We start from the raw sequence: 14,140 nt of genomic DNA, 5'->3' as shown, positions 1-14,140 counted from the left end.
AGTCTGTTATCCAATGCCACAGTGTAAAAATATCACCAATAACACACTAATATAGAGTGGCTATTACCCAGCTTCTTCATTTATCAGAATGAAAGCTGACTGATGCTCATTACTATTAATATCCTTAATAGTATATCCTTAATATTAGCAGTTTAGCTTATGTCTGAAAATGACTGAAGCTACTCATTCCTTTTATAAATGTCTTACAGCACAAGTAGTGGGATGTTGCTAAGTCTCAATTATTTATTTAGTCCATTGATAAAGTGTTATGGCTAAACACAAGAAGAGTAGCATTTTTATATTTGCAGAGGGATGGGTTAAAAATTTCCCCACCAACATTTAATTACTTATTTTGCCATGACTTGGTTCCAGACCAAAAGTACACCGTGGCTTTAATATTCCTTGCTGAAATCAGATCATAACTGTCACCTATTTTTGGCAGCTGTTTTGAAAAACTGCAGAAACAGAGCATGTTGGAAATTTTATGTAATTTTTGGTGCAGGCATGTCCATAAATTGTAAGCAGATCATGTAATGCATAGCACAGCTCACTTACACCCAGGCATGTAACTGAGCTTTTTGGCAGATGTTCAGACTGACTGCTGAAGAGGAATCTTAGCAATCAGTCTTGCTGATGCCTTGGCAGTCGAGCATAACACAAAGTTATCCTGAATATAAATCCTAATTCTATCCCCAGTTGCTTTGATGTTAAATCTTGGTTTAAATTATTGCGGGTGTTAATTGCTAGATGGCAATATTGCAAATAGTGAAGAGACTACATTGACTCCTACCTTTATTCATTCGCCTGTTTATGGAAGACAAAGATAAAGTGCACATCCATATCTGTAGCAGTCCATAGACACAAAACTGGCATTACTGTTAATCAGTACAAATTAATGTCTGTTTTTCATAAGCATAATAGACATATATAACCAGCATACACAGATCAAGGGCCTGCTAATGCATTCCTTGCCTGCCAGATCTCCCAATGGGTACACAAGAAATGCAAGTTTTGGCCTTGAGCTAACCTCAGTTTCAGGGATACTGAGCAACGACAGCTCTCATTGAATTCAGTGGCAATTAGGGGTGTGCAGCACCTCTGTGAATCAGGCCACTCATGTATATGCTCCCACTCCATGTCAAAATTTCTGCCAAAGTAATTGTTTTCAAGAGAAATTCTGCTGCAGTTATACAGTCGTTTTTAAACATTTAAAAAATGTTAAGAAGCCATGCCACCACTTTATTGGTGAGAAATCAAAACAAAACGCCAAAATGTCATAGACACTGTGCAGGCAGGATCTATGCAAAATTAGTGCTTTTTTTCTCTACTGACTGGTGCTGGGATTGGTATTCTCAGGGTTATCTTAATAATTCAGGTCATGATGTCTGTTACCTATCTCTCTATAGCTAGAAAAGAATAATTTCACTGAAATATATGGATAGACAATTACTGATTGATGGAAGCATTAACAACTCACAGTGATGCACTCAGATTGCATATTCCCAAGTACCTACCAATTTGGCACTAGAGAGACCTGGGAATGTACCAGCAGCAACGAAATAAATAGAAATTAGAGGCAAATACAACCGAGCCTTAGGTTTTATGCCTTGCAGTGCACTCAAAGCATGTACTAATAACTTATTCCTACATGAAAAAGCTAACTGCAGGATCTGAAGGGAGGGATCATGTCTTCTTTCATATCACAATGGAAATGAATAAAAGATAAAGTAAAATAGTCTTAAATGGCCCCTTCCAGTGAGTTTCAGTTCAGCCCGTGACAAACTCTAATTTCCTTAACGGGCGCAGGAGGCAACGCTTTCCAAATTGTGATGACCCAACATCTCTGGGGAAATCACATGGATGGCAGGGCATCTAAGCAGAGGGTCTTCCCCTCTGAACTGCTTCCTGAGCCCTTTTCAATGCTGGAAGTATGAGTTCCACAGAAGTCCTTACAAAGAGATTTTCTTAAATTGTAACAGGTTGCAGAGGCTCTGCCTGACAACCAGTGAGGATTAAACTCCCTGCTCAGAACTCACCGAGGTGCAGGAGATAGGGAAACGAAGTAGGGCTAAGCCCTCAGAGGGAACCCAGAAAACTATGAGCAGAGGGAGAGGAAATCCAGAGGAGACAGAGTCCCCCCAGTTGTTAGACAGCTGGGCTGTAGCACAAGATGAACTCTTTCTATGTGATTCTATCCTTATGCAGTTCCAGGGTAGTTCAGTGTTGGGGTAGAATTGTACATTAGGTAGAGTAACCAGAGCAGCTCTGTGTTCTTGCTATTCTTCGCCACTGAAGTGGTCGATAGTAGCTATTGTATCAAAAGCACAATTTAGGGCTGCCCTAACCTGTGCTGGGGCACTGCACCAGCCCCACAACTCCTGCAGAGGTGAAGTGAAAGCCACCTCCTCTCTGTCTCAGCACCAATGACTGCACCAGTATAGGGAGTAATCTGGTCCAAGGCCTTAAAGCAACGGTGCCTGAGAAAAGACCTGCTCCATCGGCTAGACCAGCTGTCCCACTCACCAGCTTCCAAAAAAAAAATGTTTCTTATCTTCTTAAACAACATACTCAACATTTCCCTTATAAAACTTATTCCTTCTGAAATATAAAACAGTTCCCCAGTCCTGAAAGCCTTCCTCAGCCAGGGCTCATTGGACAGCAGACTGCTGCTGGAAGGACAATTGGGGAGAAAGGAAGAAGGACCTGGTGTCTCCAACTCAATGGCAATTTTGTCTGAGTAAAAACTGCAGGTTCAGGTCCTATGTTTATTCATTTGGGAGGAACACAGAAGTGAACCTTATTGAAAAGAATATGCATTAAATATATAGCATAATAAATTGAGATTTTTTAATTCTTAGATACATTTTTAGCAGTGCCTTTTCTCAGTCTATTTTTAATTGTTTATCTGTCACAAAACCAGAAAGGATCAATCCACATGCTGCATAACACACTGGTAGCCTGTTCTCAGCCTTTGGAATCAGGCCATACCACTGCCTAAGACACCTTTCTGTGAGTTCCAGGATAAAGGAAATAAAACCATGGCCTTTATATTTTATCAAATAAGAAGCAAAAGTGGGCCGCAAGATAGAGATGACAGATCTGGATTTCACACACCTCAAAGTACAGGATCTAGTCTGGAGATGTGAATTCCAGCTTGAGGAGGCATACTCACACTAACTCTGACTGAACCAGCATGCTAAAATAAAGCGGAGCTCCAGCAGTGAGAGAGCAGAAGGGGCTAGCTATCCTGAGTATGTCCCTAGTGTCTTGGACGGCATCATATTTGGGGCAGCTAGCTCCTCCCACTGCTAGGTCTACACTCTATTTTTACTGCACTGGATCAATCAGAGATATCACAGGTGTGTCTCCCTGAGCTGGAAATTACACCTCCAGCTCCAGTATAGACATACCCCTAGGTACTTATGTGGTCCCTGTTGTTACCATGCTAGCTGAGCACCTTCATCTGTAATCCCTCACCACACCTCTGGGAAGTACGGAAGTGCTATTATCCCTAGTTTACAGATGGGGAACAGAAGCACAGGGAGACTAAGTGACTTGCCCAAGGTCACACAGGAAGTCTGTGGTGGAGAAGGGATTTGAACCCAGGGCTCCAGCTAATGTCCACTGAACTGTTCTTCCTCTCAATCCACAATTTGGGGGCCAGGCTTTTCAAATAAGTGTAAGGGAGCTAGGGGTCCAAGTCCCATTGAAATTCAGTGGGAGTTGGGTGTCCAACTCCCTCAGGCTCCTTGGAAAATCCCAGCCAGGGGCTGTTTGAAAAAGTCAGATCCAGGTTTGGATCTCCAGTACCCATAACATTTGGTGGCATTTTGCCTGGGGCTCATCTCAAATAAGAAGAGAGGGGAAATAATGCTAAAGTGTTGAGCTGAGGAGAAGAGAAGAAGAGAAATAGAAAGAGGATCTGAGAACATCCATTCCACACTCACACCCAGAGTGGTACAGTTTCTTCTTTGCATCATCAGCCTGACCATGTGAAAAAGTGATGATGTAGCAGTGTCACAGAGGCCTGGATCTCTTCATACAAACAGAGAGGGGGAAGAAGTATCAGAGGGTTGGATTCATTTCCTGAAATGAGCTACTGAAATAGATACATCTTGTTTGAATATTAATTCTTTGAATGGAGACAGACCTTACAGAAGTGTTTTCATGCTTGTTTACATATGTTAAACATTTTAATAAGCAGAACCTGTGGAATTGGGACTAATTTAATGTTTCAAATTTTATAAAACCCTCTGTATTTCTAATTCCAAATTATTTTACTTGCAAGCACACAGAGGTTGCATAAGAACAATTTAGGGTTACTGGTAGCCTATTTGTAATCAATGGGAAATGGCTACTCCACACAGCTCAGGATTTTCTTCTCGCGGTGTACCACACCCTGGGTAGCAGGAAAAGGAGGAGTTGCTGTAGGTACAGAAGGACTGTATCAAGGCCCAGTGGAGATAATCCACACATCATGGCAGTTACATTACCACTTGGGAGCCCAGTAGATGCCCTTAGACAGTTACTCCTATTAGGAGTCTGAAGGTATTGCTGCTCCCGTGGCCTTTCAGGCTGGTTATGACAACCCTGACAGCATCCATGGGGGAACCCAGGCCAGATTCAGGGGGTAGGAATGTCTGCCTTCTGAAGGGAGAACACTGTTTAATCAGATAGAAGCCTTCTGAAGACCTCCCAGGAGGCACTAGAACTGCTGGTACTAACTAATGGGCTTCTAAAACGAATCAGCCTCCTGCTTCCAGTGATCTCCTTCGGACTGACCTGTACACCTCCTAGAGCATCTTCAGTATCTTGAAGAAAGGAGACTGGCTGGTCATTTTGTAAACTTGTGGGGGGGAGGAAGATGGGACTTTTTTCTTTTCAATCTAAATCCTCTAGTCCACTTTGTATTCTCAATGCTGAATTATTACAATTTGAAAACTATGCATCCCCTGTGTACTTAGGGCTTAATTTGCAATGAAAGAGGTGCAATTTTTTTACTTTCATAACAGACATGGCAAACCCAGAGGTGCTGGGGCTATGAACTAACAAGCCTAGAGGTGCCAGGGCTCAGCCCTGGCAAACCCCGGCACAAATTAAGCTCTGTATGTACTGCCCAAATCATACAAAATGGTTTTATTTTGTTTACTCTCATATTATTTTTTCTAGACACTTTTGGCATATTTTAGAAATGCAGTTCTGAGGTTCTTCAGCTCTTATTTAGCACAAATGTTCTCCAGAGAGTTTGTGTGACAGTTGGACTTGACTGCCTCTGGTGCCACCTACAGGACAACTGGAGTTAATCACCAACCTTGTCTCATCAAACATCATTACACGTTTTATTAGCAAATACTTCTTTTTTAAAAAACAAACAAAGCCAGTGGGAGTCAAGAAAAATTTGCAGATTTACATCACATTTGGCTTTTAGTTTCATTTACAATCCCTAAATAACAAAGGTTCTAGTGCTGACAGGGGTTCTCAACTTTTTTCTTTCTGAAGTCCCCTCAATATACTATACAAATTTCATGGCCCACCCGTGCCACAACAACTGTTTTTCTGCATATCCAGTAGATTAAAAGCCAGGGCAGGCTTCAGGGGGTAGCAATCAGGGCAACTGCCCAGGGCCCCACGCCACAGGGGGCACCGCAAAGCTAAGTTGCTCCAGCTTCGGCTTCAGTCCCGGTAGGTGGGACTCGGGAGCCCAGGCTTCTGCCCCACATGGTGGGGCTTCAACTTTCCACCCTGGGCTCAAGCAAGTCTAATGCCAATCCTGCTTGGTGGCCCCCCCTGAAACCTTCTCGCAGCCCCCCAGGGGACCCCGGACTCCTGGTTGAGAATTGTTGGACTAGAACTCAGCTGCCAGATCTAGGGGTACTCACAGCTCCTGCGTAGCGTGAATTCCAGACAGAAGTGGTACAGTGAGTTCCTTCTTGAATGATAACCAACACCTGCCATTACCCCAGCTCTTCCCTGAGCACATGTGTAATTCCAATTACTGTTAACAGGAGCTGCAAATAGACAATACTAGGATTATGGAAGTTAGAGACAGGGAAGACTGATTCGTTCATCAAATTCATCCCTCCTGCCAGTTCAGGACAAGATACCTGAGAAAGGGCATATTCAGTATTAAACTGATACTACAGAGCCCCCATATCTTTGTTTCTAGGATGCTTAGTTTGCCACATAACACGGTTTTAGAATTATACAATTAGCTCCTCTTTTAAATTTAAACAGCACTGCAGAGGTAACCAACACAAGCTGATAAATGTAAGGTGAAGTTTCTGTCTCTGTCTTTGATGCATGCTATTTTAGAAAGAGGTTGAGGGGGCAACTTCATGGGATAACAGATAACTGTCAGTCTTTATTTTACCGGCTCTTCCCAAGCATCAAATTATTGTCACTCCCTTTCTTAAACTGCTGTATATTCCTGCGCGCCATTAAATAACTGACACATGCCACCCCCAGCAGGGGTTACATTTATCATACTTCTTATTATTTAAAGTGTATATGATGCAATGAGTTTGCACTGAGCTTTACAGAAATGAAAAAGCAAAGTTTCTTCCCCCGAAGAACTTACAATCAAAATGACATTTCAGTAGCAGATTAACTGAACTCTGTAGCTAGCTTGTTAAAAAGCACTTTGGGATTCTTTAGAAGGAAAAATGCTATATGCACTTTACACACAAACTTTACTCGCATGAGCAGCCTCGCTTAAGTCAGTAGGACTACTAACAGGAGAACCATTCCATACATAAAGGCTAGTGGGATGAGGCCCTAAGACTTCAAAGTCTAGCGGTGCAGGCATATATTTCAGTAACTGTAGCCTAAGCAATATCAAGTTGTTAAAACCTTTTTCATCCATAACTAAAAAAAAAATCACTTACTTTGCTAACATTAGGTACCAATAACTTGAGTGGGTTTACCTTGTATGGCTCTAAACCTTATCATATTGTCTAAAACACCATGTACAATCCTCTATGATATAAATATCAATCTGATTAGCTAGCAGCTATAGTATCTCCTCCCCTTTGACATCTGAGCCCTGGCACGGTTCTACGACTTCTATGAAAGGTCTGACAGTCTAAACTAAAGCCTATATATGTCAAGGTCTCTGCCAAGCAAAAAATCAAGCAAAGAGCACTACTATTTTTCTGCCTCCTTCTCCTCTCAGCTTGGGAAAAATCCAACAACAGGGTGAGCTGAGCTTTTTGCTTGTTGTTTTGGGGTTTTGGTTTTTGTTGGTGGTGGTGGAGATTTTCCCCCCAGGCCTCACACCCACCCATTCAAAAAAACCTACTTGGATATAACTGTGTATCTCAAACTGAACCTCCAAAGCTGTAGTTTTTACAGGGTGTTTGGTTTTGTGCTGGCATCATCAACCTGAAGGATCAACTGAAGAGAATCCACTATAACCTATGATGAAAAACATGTGGCCAAATGAAAGAACTTGCTAAAGGAAAGAACCACATTCAGTGCTTCAGAGGAACACCTCCCCCAGGCAAGACTGTGGCCTGTGTTGCTGTTGCCTCCTGCAGCTCTAAGGACATGTCCCCATCTGGCAGTGGCAGTGGCCAATATGCCAAGATCACCATTCAATGGCTCGGTTGGCCATTGCTGGACCTGCAGACATCTCTCATACTAAGCTCTCCAACAGCCTGTACTTGCCCATCATCATCGTTTATATTAGCACCGGCTTAGTTTGTTTTCCTCTTCCCTGTCACTTTGACATGGCTCTCACTGGTATCCTGAACGATGCTGAAATTGCTGCTGGCCTACCGAGCTGCCGCAGTAATGCCTGCCTTTTAAAAGCCTCCTGCCTTTTCTCTTTGCCTTTCAAATTCCCCTTTCCCTGCCATCCAATCACTCAGTTCCAGTAGAAACAGAAAAGGCAACCGGATAGCCTGAAATAACCTAACATGCTTTACCATTTCTAGTGTCCATGACAAGGTTATCGCTCCACATTTGTTTACATTTCTACCTGTATTCTCCCCCCAGTAAGGCAAGGAGGTAGAATACACGTGAGTTTTAACCTGTACTCGGCCTAGGGTCTGATTCCCCCAACACTTATGCATGTGAGTCACTTTTAGCAGAAAAATAGTCCCAAGGGAGGAAATTCTGGCCTCGGTGAAGTTGGTGATAAAACTCCCATTGACTTCAACTGGGTCAGGATTTCACCCACTGGGTTCAGTGAAAATTACTTATATGAGTGATTTAAATACTCACACATGTAAATCTCTGCAGGAATGAGCCCAGAGTCATTAGCTTTTCTCCCTAGGCTTAAGAGAGATCAATGACTGAAATGTTCAGCTCATCTGAAATAGACTAAGAAAATCAAAGAGTTATTGAGAGGAGCTTCATTGTGCTGAGGAGCAAAACAGCCTCTTTGCAGTTTGGTGAATATAACAAATGGAAAAAACTGAGGCGTCTTTTCAGGTTTCTAATCTCTAACCTCTCTTCTCTATCCTCTCTCGCTGACCTCCCTCAACCGTAGATTCCTTTGATTACAAAACCTTTGTCATCAAAGTGGGTCTGAACTCCAAGTCCAAGAACAGCTGGCCAGAGTCTTTGGAATCCTTGCCCTTGATAGGAGTGGCTTCATTGAGGAAGATGAGCTGAAGTAAGTGGATCAAAACACTACAAACAAGTTCAGCCTTCACCTTCACAAAATGCACTGCAGCATGGGATTAGAAATAGACTTATTCTGATCTGTGTTTTTGAAACCTAGGTTGTAATTACTCACTTTTTGCCATTTGTGTTTGGGCTGAAAACCACAAGAAAAATATTTAAGAAAAAACACTTGGGTTCCTGGCTTATTTTATTGCCTAGTGTCCACTGCAAGAAGAGAACAATAGGAAGTTCCAAAAGCGTGGAGCACAAGGACAAGTCAGTTACATGGCACGCCTGCGGGAGGTCCACCGGAGCCGCCTGCCGCCCTCCCGGCGACTGGCAGAGCGCCCCGCACGGCATGCTGCCCCAAGCACGCGCTTGGCGTGCTGGGGCCTGGAGCCGCCCCTGTTTGTATGAGGCTAACTAACAGGCTTTGAAAAGATTGAAAAACAGCAAGTTCTGCTGGAGTTTGGCTTTTGTGCTCTAAATTCTAATGGCTATAGACTTCTTACATCCCTAATCTTAAAGAAGCTAATCATATGAATCTCATTTTGAAATAAAAGTTAGGATGGCCAAATTGTTACTGGTCATATCATCAGTCTACATTTCCAGGGATGATAACCTGACCCCCTGAAGTCAATGGGAATTTTGCCATTGAATTCAATGGAGCCAGGATTTCAGCTGAGGACTTTTCATACTTCGATGCAAATAGCCTCTTCCTCCCCTAAAACACATTTGTAATTAAGTTTCACTTCTTTTTTTATCATTGCATGGTAATCTTCTCAGCCAGACATGTAAAATCCTGTTCCAACTGAATTCAATGGGAATTTTGCTATAGACTTCAATAGGGCCAGGTTTTCAGGCATGGTGTTTTCCTCTATGTTTTGTACAATCCTGAGCACAGGGTTAGAGGTCCACAAACAATAACACATATTAAGTCCGTTCTGCTCTGTGCACATCTCACTGGTTTGTCCTCTCATTTTTTGACAGGCTCTTCCTGCAGAATTTCTCCACAAGTATCAGAACTTTGACTGCTGCCAAGACCAAGGCTTCCCTGGCAGCAGTTGACAGTGATGGAGATGATAAAATTGAAGTGTATGGTAAGGATCTCATTATAAAATGGTCACCCTGGATTAGGCAATGGGAGTGTTAAATGTGTTCACACCACTTACTTCATTACCATTACAGGGGTCAAACCTTAACCACTATCCCCTCCCTGATATTAAACTTCTAAAAAAAACACGTCTCAGTTTCTCAGTTATTATGGTTTTAATTATGAGAAAATAATCCCCTTTGAATAGTGCTACATCTTGAAAATAATCTATATAGGGAGATGGGGAAAACCCCATTCCTTAATTTCAATTTGTCCAGATATAACAATTTCCTGAAAGATACAATGGGCTCCATTATTGGGTAAGCCACTGACTTAATCCTAAATCCTGGAGAAAAATTTGATTTAGTTTTAAAAAATTAACTGAATGTAAATATGAAAAAGCAGTAAAGAGAAAATATTAAAATTATTTCCTCCTACAGTTGAATTTTTCTGCATGTAATTATTAATCATGGTTGGGGACAGCAGCTTGAAAGAATTTATTTATTTAATAAAAAATGTAGAGGTACTTTATAGCAACAAATCACATATGATACTTGGTGTGTAAGAGCTAGAGTGATGAAAGTATCTAAGGATGCCTCACAGTGTCACAGTGCAATTCAAAGACTTTGCTGAGTGGCATGGTTGAGAGTAGATCCTTGAGCACATATGCAGACCCCCATTTACTTCAATGTGGCTTAATGCAATTGCAGGGATCCATGTGAGCAGATCTTCTTACTGGACTGGGGCTCTATAATATAGACAACTAAGATTAGTAATGTACATTTTTGCATCCTGCACACACTTATGTATGAAAGTAACTTTATGTCCATGATTAGTCCCATTCAACTCAGGAAGACTTCTCACGTGCATAAAGTTAAAGTTACTCATGTGCATATATTTTTTCCAGGATTGGGACCCTAATTTATACCCGTGCAAAAACAACCGCACTATTTTGTCACAGTGATTTTGGCTTCTGAAATGTAGAGACAAGGACACTTCTAATACTTCTCTTTGGTTTAAGCCATCAGCTTTATCAATGTATCACAGGGTCAGTTTAGCACTGATATTTCAGAGGAAATATAATTAAGTTCTCATGTAATTATTTAAACATTGGCAAGACACTTTTATGACACCAACCTAATAAACCCCAGTTGTTGTTTTTTCCCTTGAATTACAGGCCCTTTGAGACAGAGTGTGCTGAGCCAAGAGCTGACTCAGCATCCTATCCCTCAATCACCACCAGTATAGGTTAATTGAGACCTAACTGGGAAGTCAATTAACAGAGTACAGCTACAGCTCAGGGGCTAATTAGATGGGGAAGCCATTCCAGCAGTTGGGAATAGGAAGGAAGACCCTGGAAGGGAGCACTGAGAGCCTTAAGGAAGGCAGAGATAGACAGGGCTGGCTGCTGCTGCTAGCTGTGTTCACTTCCCCAAAAGCAAATGGGGGAGCTGGCTGGGGCTTGTAAATAGCACTACAGGCGGAGGCCTGCTGGAACAAAACAATAAAACACAGTGGTGATGAAGGAGACCTGAAGTGGTGTGGTCTCTGAGTAAGGCCTGAAAGGACAGCCCCATGACCCCTGGTTAAACCTTAACAAGCATTCAAGATTAAGACCAGGCTAATTGTACTGTACACAATCTTTCTTATTGCAAGTCCACTATTGGTTTATACATTTTTCCCATGAAATGGCACCAACAGTTGCTAATATATTGTTTCTCGTTGCTGGAAAATGTGTAACCCACAACGCCCTACTTGAACTTTAGTGTCTCATGTCATAATTAAAAGACTCTACATCACTGGGAGACTCAGATGGAACTCATTATGCTAATCAAAATAACTTTGAACTCTGTGCTTTGTTTTCAGTAGGTGCCTTTAAAAATATTAAACAACTGTGAAATATTGAATGTCTCTGGGGGCAATTTATCTTCAATATTCACAAATGCCAATCTAATTTTTAATGAATGTCCATGAAGTCAAAAAGGCAGGTGCCACTTGTATACCTAACTAGCATTTGCCTTAAGTGGTTTGATAAAAAGCCCCGGCTACCCAATCTAGATAATGTAAGTGGCAGTGATAGAATTTATACATAAATAAGTAAAAGGTGGATTAATGATCAATGAGTTTAGAGCCCTACCAAATGCAGGGTCCATTTTGGTCAATTTCATGGTCATAGGATTTTTAAAGTCGTAAATTTCATGATTTCACATATTTAAATCTGAAATTTCATGGTGTTGTAACTGTAGGGGTCATGATCCAAAAGGGAGTTGTGGGAGGGTTGCAAGGTTATTGTAGGGAGGTTGCAGAATTGCCACCCTTACTTCTGCGCTGCTGTTAGCAGCAGCGCTGTCTTCAGAGCTGGGTGGCCAGAAAGCAGCAGCTGCTGGCCAGGAGCCCAGCTGGAAAGGCATTGCTGCCGCCAGCAGCAGCACAGAAGTAAGGATGCATGATATGGTATTGCCACTCTTATTTCTGTGCTGCTGTTGGTGGGACGCTGCCTTCCTTGGTGCCTGGTCAGCAGCCACCACTCTCTGGCTACCCAGCTAGAAGGGAGTGCAGAACTAAGGGTGGCAATACTGTTACCCCCTTACAATAACCTTGCAACCCTCCCCCACAACTCCCTTTTGTTTTGGGACCCCCAGTTTGAGAAATGCTGGTCTCCCCCCTAAAATCTGTACAGTACAGGGTAAAGTACACAAAAGACCAGATTTCACAGGGGAGACCAGATTTCACGATCCATGATATGTTTTTCATGGCCAAGAATTTGGTAGGGCCTTACTCAGATGATTACATTTTTCAGTTATTTTACACACTGAATAAGATTACAAGCAAACAGAGGTCTCTACATCTTATAGAGGTGCATCTTATAGAGTCTACAGCGATGGTAGGATCTGGCCCTAAACAAGTTATTCATTTCTTTTAACATAAGATTAACTGAATCCAGTCTGAATTATGATTACCCCTTCTATAGCAATAAACATAAACCATGAGATGCCTTGTGGGTTCTCTGGGAAATAACCCACCTGCATGCCCACCTGATGGCACTCTTGTTTCACTTAACAGAAGTTAAAACATTTTTTGGCTTGTTTGACGCACTCTGAATAAGAATCACACTAGTATCCTACACGTCCATCTCTGCTTATTAATTGCTTTTTCTGGGTGAAATTCAGTCTTCTACAGACAGAGAGCACAAGGCCTATGCACCACTTAAGCCACCCAGGTCTCCCTACAGGTATTATCTACTTTAATACAAATTCTTCCAGGATGAGTGTTGTAGAATATGCTATTTTGCCATGGTCGTAGCCGAGATGTCATATACTGACATCCTAAATTCCCTGTAAGCTGTGCAGTTGCGCAGCAACCTTCTTACCGCTGCGCAGGCGCTCAGAGAACCTGCCCGGGGATGGGGTGCCCCTCCCCTGGCCCCAACTCTGCTGCAGTGCCCGGACCATCTGGGGTGCCCCTACCCTGGCCTGAACTCAGCTGTGGCTGGAGCAGCCTAGCCCCGACCGGCCCTAGACCCAGCTGCGGCCAAGGCAGCCAAGCCCGATCCAATCCGGACCTGGTGCATATTGGTGCACATAACAAAATTCATTCCGCACATGGGTGGGAAAAATTAGAGGGAGGACTGTTGATGACTACTATGTATTGACTCCCCTCAGGTAACAAACCACCCTCCCAAGTATGCTAAGGGGAATTGTCTTCAGAACTGGTTACTGTGATTAATAGAATCAAATGATACGTGCATCTTCTAGCCTAATACGAAAACTCTCAGAGCCACGTTACTTGTCACAGGAAATTAGAAGGGGCAATAATACCTTCATTTTCTCTCTCTCTCTCTGGGCTACGGGGGCTAGTAGCTGTAGCACCACCTATTTTAAGGTTGTCCAACACTTCCACTTATAAGACCCTGTGTTCAGTTGCTTTTAACTTATTGTTTGGGCTGAAATTTTCCGTGCCAGGTGTCTGCTTCAGGCTGAATTTTTCTGAAAAATTTCAGCCGAAACAGTTCAGCTGTTTCCAAGAATGAGGGTAGGAAAAAATACATTGTTTTGCCCTTGTTAAAAAATTCTGGTGACCTTTTCTTTGAGAAGCCCTGCCGCCCCCGTACTTTTGAGCAGGGACTTGAAATTTGGCAGGAGGTGGCCCTCAAGTCAAGACTATGTCTTTTGCTATAACTATTAAAATCTACCCAAATTTGGCCAAATTATAAGCCTTTGAAAAATTGTGCAGTTCACACATGTGCAGCAAGGCCGCAGGGGGGTGAGCAGGACTTTCCTTGCAATTGAACTCTGGTCTGCTGTGGACCATGCTAGGTCCAAGCACCAGAACTGAACGGAGAGAGACTTTCCTTCCTGTGCTTTCAAAACTCCTTTTGTTGAGCCCATGCAGCTGCTGCATTCAAATACAGAGAGGACAAGAGCTGAACCTGGGGTAGAG

At 42.6% G+C, this 14,140-nt stretch overlaps 1 pseudogene; it reads left to right on the top strand.

Annotated features, from left to right (window-relative positions):
• Nucleotides 1-7,727: 7,727 nt before the first annotated feature.
• Nucleotides 7,728-10,948, top strand: LOC123344654 (annotated as a pseudogene).
• Nucleotides 10,949-14,140: the final 3,192 nt, after the last annotated feature.

The sequence above is a fragment of the Mauremys mutica genome, chromosome 11 (genome assembly GCF_020497125.1).
Source record: "Mauremys mutica isolate MM-2020 ecotype Southern chromosome 11, ASM2049712v1, whole genome shotgun sequence".
Classification (NCBI taxonomy): domain Eukaryota; kingdom Metazoa; phylum Chordata; order Testudines; family Geoemydidae; genus Mauremys; species Mauremys mutica.
The sequence above is the reverse complement of the archived record's forward strand: the minus strand, read 5'-3'. Positions and strand labels throughout refer to the sequence as shown.